Raw genomic sequence first — 11,736 nt, 5'->3', positions numbered from 1 at the left:
GCAGACAGCTAGCGAGTCTGAGAGCCGAGGGACGACACAAGACCTAACAAGTCCGGAGGCGGACGGTGAGTGGCGGACGGTAAGTGGCGGACGGTGAGAAGGTCGCCACACTGACAGAGTGGAGGGTCAGTTTTGGTAAAAAGGTGTAAAAGATTTAAACTCAAAGGAAGTTTAAACTCTGTGTTTGAGGTCGCCGCCATAAATCACTTACCTACTGTTTTCGGTAAGTAGTGGAGGAGGGCAAAGTAAGCGACGAAAGGAATGTGAGCGGTGCTTCCCCTAGATTCTATTCAAGAGACGCCTCTGGTAGTTTACTAGGCAGTACAACAAATAATGAACTGATACAAAATATGAACTGATACAACAGATGAACTGATTAGGTACTGAACTCAGTAACAAATCACCTGCGTGCACTATATATGTTAACAAGAACTTCTTTTAAGATGATCGCAAAAGATTAACTGATAGCCAATTGTTTCTTTGTTCGGGTCAAATCTTATATGCACTTATAACTTTACTACTTTTTGAGGCACTCATAAGTAAGCCCATCTTTTAGAAAATCCAGCCTCCTCCTAGATCCCATGTTTTTGAAAATTTCCGGCCAATACACGTTACCTATTCCTAGTTGCAAAGTTACACGAAAAAATAAAAAAAAATATATTGACGAGTTGTTTTGGAAATTTCCCGAGTAAACGTTTACCTATTTCAAGGTTAGAGAGTTACACAGAAAAAAGTAAAAAACGGACTAAGCTAAACGGCAAAACATTCAAACGGCATTAGGACATACGTAGCCGTTTGCCCCGAAGAGGGTCTCATTAAAGGGCGCAAGTGCAGCGTACCCAAAACTACGGTGACTGGGGGGGAGGGCCGGGGGGGCGGACCACCTCCTCTTTCTCTCCGCGGAGAGCATTTTTCGAAATGAAATTTTTGCCTCAGTAATCAGTAGTCTTAAACATCTGGTTGTTGTAACTTTCTCAAACCACCGGAGTTTATCAACCTTGTGCGTTGTTTTTTTTTTATTTACCTTAATAATAACACATTTTTTTCTAATCTCTAAAACCCTTGTTTTTCAAATTGGAAAACAATAATTATTTTGTACGTTTTTTTTTCCGTAAAATATTTTGCCAAATGGTAAGCACTTGATTCGTTTTACCCCGTTTTTGTGTTCCTGGTGTTTTCATTGTTTTAATTGCATGTTTTTCTTTCCTCCGTTTATTCTGTATTTGTTTAAACAATTTCGCCGCTAACTTCTGTGTGTGTTGTGTTTTCGGTGCATTATGCATATGGTACAGAATATCTCAAGCATGGTGACGCTTACAAGCGTTGGATTTCGTCTCAATCGGTGAGTCATACGTCGCTGTTGGTGACAGAAAATTTTGGAGAGGGCTTGACATGTGAAATTTAATCGTTTTAAGTGTGTTCACCACATCGGGGTGATGTACTCGAGAGTTAGGGGCCAAAGAGGGGGGTCATTTTTTTGAGGGGAAGGTAAATTTTTTGAAAAAGCTCTTGAAAAGCTCCCATCTATAATTATATCTCCATATTATCCATCTATCTCTTTCTCTGTCCCTCTTTCTCTCTCCCCCCCTCTTTCTCTCTCCCCCCCCCTCTCTCTCTCTCTCTCTCTCTTCTTTCTCCTTTTCTCTCCCTCTCTCTGTGAATGGGAAATCTCTTAACATAATGACCGTACCTAGGTACACAAGGTACACACATACATAAGTTACCATAGGTGGTTATAGAATATACATAGATTGTACCTATTAGGTATAACTTCCGTATTTTATCAGCTAAGCATTGCATTGGCCGGGTTGAACTTTCAACCTCTCTGTTGATTGCGATTGCCATTATCGTACTGCACAATGGAGTAGGTACCTATTTATACCTACCTACCTACCCACCTTTTGAATAGGTCTTGATCGATTTTCAATTTCCCTTAAAATGTCTTTCTGTTATCTAGAAGGGCATTCAATACAAATACCCATCACTTGCCCAGTTAGTATACCTATGCAATAAAATTGTTTTTAATAATCGTAAGAAATATTTAAAAATTAAAATCAGATAAAAATAAAATAAATTATTTTTATCAAGACAGTTTCGATTAAGATGTTTTAAATTGGTGAGCTTTCGATGTCACTCAGGACAACATCTTTTTTTTTTTTTAATTCAAGCAAGGTTTTAATTTATAAAAATTACACCTATTTTGTACCAAATACATGAGACCTTGTTTAGACTGCGGGAGTAAAGGGACTTTTCAGTCTCATTCTGGCAGGATAAACAGGGTATATTCTATTCTATTCTATTCTATTCTATTCTATTCTATTCTATTCTATCATCTTCAGACCAAGACCTATGTAGTTATGTACCTAGGTATTACAAAGCTTCCTCTTTGTAATACCTAGGTACCTATTATTCGGATTAAAAAAGTCCAAAAATCATGAGCGAGAGCTAGCTCAGTGAAAATACACTACCTGTTTCCCAAAATATCGACAAAGTTGGTTGACGACTTGGTTGAAATCTGGATAGGTGATCGTCTGAGGCAAGGAGTTTCGGGCTCTCTCGGGGGCTCTCTAGAGCTCTAGACAATTTAAATAGGATTTGGTTGGACTCCCTGTGAAAACGGAGGTATGACCGGCATAGCTCTAAAATATCAGGCATAAAACTGCTGTCAGGCATAAAACTTTACCAGGCTGATTCCAGAAAATCATTAGACCTCAGGCAGGCATGTGATTGCATCCCAGTGATTCCTGAGTTCCGGATTTGATTCGCGGAAATATGTATTTTCTTCGTAGCTAAGCTCGGATCAAACAGACAGTACCTACTCATTAGATAAGTGTTTACAAATAGCTAAATGGAACTGCTAAATACATAGGTAAATAAATAAATAAATAAATAGATAAGTAGGTAGGTACCTACCTGACTCCCAATCTAACTTTACCAGGCTGATTCCAGAAAATCATTAGACCTCAGGCAGGCATGTGATTGCATCCCAGTGATTCCTGAGTTCCGGATTTGATTCCCGGAGATATGTATTTTCTTCGTATAGCTAATCTCGGATCAAACAGACAGTACCTACTCATTAGATAAGATGTTTACAAACAACTAAATGGAACTGCTAAATACATAGGTAAATAAATAAATAGATAAGTATGTAGTTTAGGTACCTACCTGACTCCCAATATACCATTGAGTAAGAGTAGGTAAGTAGGTGCAACTTTCGGAATTCCTAACCAAATACAGTCCATTTCGGCAGCAATAAAATTTAATGGATTGTTGTTAGTAGCAATAAAATTTAATGGGTTCGCCTAAAATAAATAAATGTTTAATGATATCAATTTCTAGGTATTTATAGTATGAAACACTTTGGAGGTAGTTAACGCGTTGGACTTTGGATCTGGAGGTTGGTAGTTCGAGTCCAAGTGAAGTCATGAAAATTATCTTGAGTAAGAGTAGGTAAGTAGGTGCAACTTTCGGAATTCCTAACCAAATACAGTCCATTTCGGCAGCAATAAAATTTAATGGATTGTAGTCAGTAGCAATAAAATTTAATGGGTTCGCCTAAAATAAATAAATGTTTAATGATATCAATATCTATTTATAGTATGAAACACTTTGGAGGTAGTGCAGTCACAGCTACTGTTCTCAGCGGTGCAGTTGTTAACGCGTTGGACTTTGGATCTGGAGGTTGGTGGTTCGAGTCCAAGCCAAGTCATGAAATTTATCTATAGGTGTAATAATCGGGGAACGATATTTGTGACAAGCATTTAAATATGCTTAACACAATTAAGAATTCCTACTGTTTTCAGTGTTGCCAACAGGTCCCAATCAAAAACCGTCACTGTTAGCTTAAAAATCCCGTCACCGGCATTTTTTCCCGTCATCGATTTACTGGAAGATTGTCAAGTTGGCAACATTGACTGTTTAGGTAGGTACACTGGTAGGTGCCTGCTTTACAGAAGCATGTGAACACATCTGAATTGGGTTTAGCTGTAGGCACCTTACCTACCTTACAAAGTAGGGAGCTACTTATTTGATTCACATTATGTGCCTACAAGTTAGGTACCACGCAGGTGTTTTAATACCTACGTAGGTAGCATTGAATTGAATAGTACGTAGGTACTATCCAAGTCAATGTTTATTGTACAATTAAGTACTATTGCTATATCACCTACATATCTATCTCTTGGTAGGTGTAGATAGGTAGGTAACTACTATTGTTACTATCATCATTCACGTGGTAAACTTCCTCTCACACAGTCAAACGCTTTCTGATAACCAATCAATGAATCAATACCGAATTGGAATGCCTGAAACCAGAAAGTTCAAGTTGTTGTGGATGTCAACGATTTGGTTTTATTTATGGTCTGTATGGTTATTAGTTGCTTATAGAGTACGGTATAGAAGCAATGGAGGTTTCAGGCGGAGAAAATGATTTATTTACTGACCGTGATATGTGGTTGTAAAGTTATAATATGTATAGTACGTTAGAGGCAATAGACGCGAAGGAAATGGTATAATTCAAAGGGTAAAAATAAAATAGGTAGTGGCTAGAATATAAAGCTTTTCCCTCAGGCTAAGAAGACTAGTTTTTTTGGGACGAAATAGGCTAAGAAGACGAGTTTTTTGAGATGTGTTAATGCTGATGTGAGATATTAGGAACTTTCCGGACTAAACCGACCACATTTTGGTCAATGCACCCAACTCCCTTTGAATAAAATACCCACATAGGTAGGTACTTAAATAATAAAACACAACATTTTACACCATGCTCCGGGTTCAAACGCTTTTGCCCCTTAAAAATGTTGCCCGCCCTCCCCTAAAAATGTTGCCCCAATCCGCTACATTGTTTTTCTAAATACCGCTTTGACCCCAAAACATGCCCTCCAACAATGTTTCGATGGATACATTGTACCATTGGGTAAGGTTTTGAAGCCAATGGGTTCTGGGTCGTCCCTTTCCTCTATTTCCTGTGATCCTAATATCAGAAGATAATTCAGGGATTTCACGGGAACTTATTAGATGTGCCTAATGTACATAATATTATACATATAGGTACCTATCTAAACAAAATTTTCCGAAAGCCTGCACAATTATCTAACAAGTCACCTCAAAGCTGAAGATTTCTCCGTACTCCGACAAGAACAGTTCAATTAGTAAGGGTCAAACTCACATGATACTTGTTGTTAATAACGATAGCAACTGACTGTGAAATAACTTTGTGAGAAACGAAACACACCATGACAACATAATAAGGACACATCAAGCGAGAAAGCTAAAGGAAAAGCTAAAGAGGTTGTCAAAATAATTTAATGATTGTTCTGTAGACTTGACTGGATGGCTGGGACTGTGAAATAACTTTGTGAGAAACGAAACACACCATGACAACATAATAAGGACACATCAAGCGAGAAAGCTAAAGGAAAAGCTAAAAAGGTTGTCAAAATAATTTAATGATTGTTCTGTAGACTTGGCTGGATGGCTGACGCTGGTCGAGATTTAGATATTAAACCGGATAATCTATTTGTCTGGGAAGTACTTTGCAGAGCTAAGAGCTTTGTGGATCGCAGAGCTGAAATATTGCATAGCTATAATACTGCAGAGCTTTGTAAATTGCAGAGCCCTAATATGTACTGCAGAGCTTGTAGATTGCAGAGCTCTACTATGTACTGCAGAGCTTGTAGATTGCAGAGAATAACTAACTCCTTTATCAGCAAAACGCTACATCCCCGCAAGTAGTTTCAGGACACATTAAAGCGCATTTTTAGCTTTATCAGAGTTGTATGTTATCCCCCGCGCGCCGCTGGTCGAGATTTAGATATTAAACCGGATAATCTATTTGTCTGGGAAGTACTTTGCAGAGCTAAGAGCTTTGTGGATCGCAGAGCTTGAAGATTGCAGAGCTATAATACTGCAGAGCTTTGTAGATTGCAGAGCCCTAATATGTACTGCAGAGCTTGTAGATTGCAGAGCCCTAATATGTACTGCAGAGCTTGTAGATTACAGAGCCCTAATACTTGCAGAGCTGTGTAATTGAAGAAATTTGAGTCTTGTTGAGAGTGTAGGATTCTGGAAGGTGGATGGACCATGGAGATGGGTCTTAAATCACGTTGAATTACGTGATTGTATATTTTAAACCTCTTGGTCAATCCGCCAACCCTGTGACCCCAATGGCTTTTCCATTGTTCCCATTTGGTGTTATGCTGTTATGTCCTGTTTGGTTGACTGGTTGTGCCCGACCTGTTCCTTGGAGAATTTTGATTAGGTTTTGCCAGCCTAGTTAGCTTAGTTGGTAGAGCGTCTGCCTTGTAAGCGCTAGGCCGCGGGTTCGATTCCCGCCCGGGGCGGACTTTATCCTGATGGGATAATGTTCGTTCTCGGAACGGCTGCCTTTCTCCTATCCTGTCTTCCTTCTCTCTTCGATTTCGGGACGATAAGACCATAGCAGTTACAGTTCCCTCTGTCAAACCTCTTAACAAAAAAATTGATTAGCTTTTTCATTTCCGCCGGTGATAATTTATCAAAAATCCTCTCGGCCGTCAGTCAGCCTTCGCCTGGAAAGTTACGATACGCTTCTAAATTAATACATTAGGGAAAAGTTGGACGCGGGGAAAGAAGCTTTCACGCCGCGGGGATATTCGCACAATCAGGGAGAAAGAAGATCTTATTAGGAGGGAAAAAAAATCTAATGAAAATATGTCAAAAATTCCCCCACCTACACCAGGATTGTGGTTTGGTGCTGTTTTCCCCCTCCCTCCCGCCATTTCTCGTTTTAATGTAATAATGGAGAATCTCCGTACAAGGTGATAGCACTATGCTGAGCTTTCCATTAGGGAGATGCTAATTTGGAATTCCGTGTGGTTTTGGCAAAAAAAATGCAGCGGCGTAACCGTAACGCTGAAAACGCGACGTGGACGAACGATAAGGTTCGTGGCTGAAATTCTGATGGTTTCAGTATCAGCAACAGTCTGTTCCCAAAAACAGCACCAGTCTGATGTCATAAACGGCCCAGTCTTGGTCTGTTCCAATCTAGTGCAGTTACTAAGACTTGGGAATTTGGGTTCATAATTGAAAGGACTCCCGTTCAAATCTCAGCAGGCACATAAAATAATTACTGAGAAAATACTGAAATACCTCTTTGTTCAAATATCAGGAATGAGCTTTCGGTGATGTTCTTTGGAAGTGGTGGGACTAATGGCACATTCTGTGAACTGTTCGACTCTGGAGTTTCAACATTTTCATCCTCCAAAATTCCATCGGTTGGGTGAATCATAATTAATTTGATTCATTGCTTTATCAATACCAGTGATTGCCTGCTTATCAGTCCTTTTACAAAATTATTACCTTTGCTGTATCCTTATAAAGGTATCTTTCACAAGTACCTATTTTACACTACCCAGTATGCTTACATAATATTTACTCCAGTGAACTTCTTTGAGATACAAAATAAATGCGACACGAAAAAAAAACCCGTTGGAAAAAGTAAGGAAAAAATCAAGGTAAAAATATAAAAACAAAAAAAAAAAAAAAAAAAAAAAACCGTTTGAAAAAGTAAGGAAAAAAAATCAAGGTAAAAATATAAATGAACCTGGAGTTTAACTTACAGCCCTTTTCTCCTCTCCCTTGGTGCCCTTTTCACTTTTAACCCTGCCCGTCCTGCTTAGAGCCTTTTTAGCCCGTCCTTCCTTTATTATTACGACAGTAATAAAAAGGTATAAGGGACGGGCTATTGTATTCGCTTCGGTGTCGTCTGTCTGTCAGTCGGTCTGTCCCCATAGAAGGACTTATCCCAACCTGGTCGACCTATATATCAAAATAGGTGCTGCGGTTGGCGGTATTTTGACCGCTTTTTGGCGGGGTTCGACCGCTTTTTGGCGGTTTTCAGCTATACCGACTAAACGGTTAGAGATATTGTAAATGTTACAACAGAACACCCAAATAAGTACCATTCAATAGGATAAGGAAAGTCGTGTGATGTTCACACCAGATTTTTATTTTCTAGTTATAGACAGACAATAAACAATAAAGTGATACCTAAATTCTCTCATTTCTGAGAACTGAGAACCTTTCCTTGGAAATTGGGTGTAAGCAGCAATCCCCCATGGGTCTGCTTCCTCACTCTTAACAGAATCAGGTGCTCTTCTGTGGTCCACTTAATCCGTCAAATTAGTGAATGGAGTGAAGGGTGCTTATCATCAGTGCTTTCGTCCTGAAAGTGTAGGTTACACAGTCTATGGAATACACTTTAAAATTTCTTTTCCCATCGTGGTAGGTGTTTTTAAAATCTTTTTTATGTTGTCTTGGACACATTTTGCTTCTTGTCCTCTTTCTTCATCAAGTGCATCTTGACTTTTGACACGGAGTGTGCCAGTGTAAATAAGCGAGCTAAGTATTTACCTTCTATCCATCTGGCTCCAGATTTCCCGTCTTGGCGCGGGGTCCCGGCGATCCCTAGGAACTTTTCCACCTCACCCCAGTACTTCCCTCGGGAATGAAACTCACATTATGAAGTCAGGAGGAGACAAAGGGGAAAGACAAGTATTTACCTAACGCTACTCCAAAACGTACCTATTTACTATTTAGATTTACACTATTTAGGTATAGGTGGTTGTTTTTACTTTTTTCTCGTGTTTGAACAACATTTCATGCGTTTCCAAGTTGTCTTTCTTTTACGTTTACACAAATTTGATTAGCATGAAATTGTTGCTTAACCTGTTTCACACCACGGTGTCGAAAAAAAATCACCTAGGGTTCAGCCTATTGAGTGAGCTATGGAAGTTGTAGAAGATAGCAACAAACATGAACAAAAATGGAAATTTATCCGTGTATAAAGTTGCTTTTCCTTACACCACTTGTACTAGGACTTACCAGGTTAACTAGGCAGTGTAGTGGTAAGTGGATTGAATCTCGAGTGGCATCTAAGACACCCGTTCAGCTCTGTCCCTCATCATTTTAGCAACATTTTGTTGATGTGCAACATTTTTGTTGTGGATCAACATTCTTCTTTTACTGCACCTTTTCTCAACCTTATTTGGGGTCAACATTGATGATGAGACGCCTGATTCAAGCTACAAATTTGAAGGTTGATCTCCTCCCTACTTTTCACAGTCTCTGGAAATATCTTGCAATTCAAGGTTGATCTCCTCCCTACTTTTCACAGTCTCTTGAAATATCTTGCAATTCTGGAAATTTAGACATACCTACTTGAATAGTTGAGAACATATAAGAGAGCAAGAGAAGATGGGTGGGAGACCTTGCCAGAAGCAGTGACAACAGATGGTCCAAAAGACTAACAGACTAATGGCGTCCAAGAGTTAAGAAGAGGGGTAAAAGAAAAGCACCAACTAGACTGGCGGATCCTATCATCAAATCAGTGGGACCGTTGTGGATGAGAAGAGCTTAAGAATCTTAAGATTGAGAGGCTTGGCGACAATGCTATCTGCAACACTGGAGATCCAACTCCACAGTGTTGATACTACAGATCCATCAAAGTAATACTTGAATCAGAGGAAACAGTGGAAGAGGAAGTACTGGAAGTGGTCCAAAACTCAAAAGCCTTTTTTGGACATCATAGTGAAGAAATTGTGTAATTCTACTCCTAGTTTTGGATAGTTCTGTTGGACATACAATCGTTTTTGTCTAGCCGCTTTGAAGTGGTTAATGTTTTGGTCTGTACTTTTGGCCCTGTTTACTTATTCCAAACTGACTTCTCGCTTAACCGCGGTAATTTTGTGTGTTATTCCATGAGCTACAACATTAAATTGACAAAGAACTCGAACAGTTACCAAAATAGCAAGGACAGAAGCGTTTCATGAGGCTATATCCACCATGGAATTTTCATTTGTGTTTCCAGTTGTGCCCAAATAGAGTGTTTTGTCTAACCACATAGTGTTGAATTGTTTATAGGGAGAGTACATTTTCCATAGATTACCTATACTTCTTTACTTCGTCCTGAATGGTTTCCAAAACTGGACTATTGGACATAGCATGCAATGTTTTTCGCCCTTTTTGATCAAGTTCATTCTCAGTAACAGTAACCTCAGTTACTGATGATATTCATAGCCCACAAACTGGATCTGGAAAGCTATTAGGTACTTTTTTTAGTAGGTACTTCTCTTTCCACAGATTCACACCCCGGATTTGCGCATGGTAAGTTGTGCATGGTAAGTGAAGTACAAGAAGCTCAGTCTAATAAATTCTTTTGCAACAAATAATTTTTATTCGTTAGGAAATGAAGATTGTTGAAGACAAAGGATCACATGGATGAATTATACCAGAAGTAGAACCCTCTGACAGATCACCCTCCACCTTTGTGCAACTTTTGACTTGTCCTTTTTACACCTCATGATTTCAAATTTCGAAACAACCGAGATATCTAAACCCAAATCCAGTTCGGATGCAGAGTACACTCGACCCCCCCCCCGTGTCATGTGAAATTATTCCAAATGAATATATTCCGAACCTCAATAAATGCACACATCGAAAACGGGTCACTGAGGTTTTCACAGATAGTGCTCGTGTCACAGAGGTTGGGACATCCGTATCAAAAAGTTCCAGATTTCTTATGCTTTCATTATTATTTTTCTTTCCTTATAAATCCATGACATGGCCAATTCTTCTTCTTGTTGTACCGTATTCGCTAGCGAACGTTGGTAATCATGGTGGCGATGTTGTTTCGGTCCCGAACTTTCTCAAACAATGTTTCGATGGATACATTGTACCATTGGGTAAGGTTTTGAAGCCAATGGGTTCTGGGTCGTCCCTTTCCTCTATTTCCTGTGATCCTAATATCAGAAGATAATTCAGGGATTTCACGGGAACTTATCAGATGTGCCTAATGTACATAATATTATGTAGGTATCTAAACAAAATTTTCCGAAAGCCTGCACAATTATCTAACAAGTCACCTCAAAGCTGACGATTTCTCCGTACTCCGACAAGAACAGTTCAATTAGTAAGGGTCAAACTCACATGATACTTGTTGTTAATAACGATAGCAACTGACTGTGAAATAACTTTGTGAGAAACGAAACACACCATGACAACATAATAAGGACACATCAAGCGAGAAAGCTAAAGGAAAAGCTAAAAAGGTTGTCAAAATAATTTAATGATTGTTCTGTAGACTTGGCTGGATGGCTGAGGAGAGAGGGAAGAACCCATTATTACACTCTTCCCATCCTTCTGACGTCGTTAACAATGACAAAGTAACAAATGAAAATCATACCTGACCCACCTGCTGCGTTTTCTGTCACACATTTTAGACAGCGACATTTTCCAAATTCCCTCAGACTTTAATTAAACATCACACCTGCTGCGTTTTCTGTCACACATTTTAGACGGCGACATTTTCCAAATTCCCTCAGACTTTAATTAAACATCACTAGCGGGGAAAGCATTAGCAACATGACTATATATCGAGGAAGGCAATAATTTCCATTCTTCTCTTGAAAAATCCACTACAGCCGAGGTGAAGGATTGTTCATCCTAATTGGATTTGCAAGCCGGATGTTTCCAGCAGAAAGGTCAAAAGTTGCGTGTTGACAGAGTTTGTTTTCCGGGCTTCACAACATTTATCCTATAATTCAAAGGCAATGTCTGGTGCTTTGTTGTTTGGTGTGTTAGCATTATCCGATGATCAAAGGAACTTGACGGAAGTTAACCTTTTGTAAACGTCATTATAGTGGTTGTCCTTGAATTCCTAATGTGTGTAATGTTGTTTTATTCCGAAGTGTAATAATG

This window comes from Diaphorina citri, unplaced genomic scaffold (assembly GCF_000475195.1).
Source record: "Diaphorina citri unplaced genomic scaffold, Diaci psyllid genome assembly version 1.1 scaffold266, whole genome shotgun sequence".
NCBI classification, from domain to species: domain Eukaryota; kingdom Metazoa; phylum Arthropoda; class Insecta; order Hemiptera; family Psyllidae; genus Diaphorina; species Diaphorina citri.
This window is presented reverse-complemented; position numbering follows the sequence as displayed.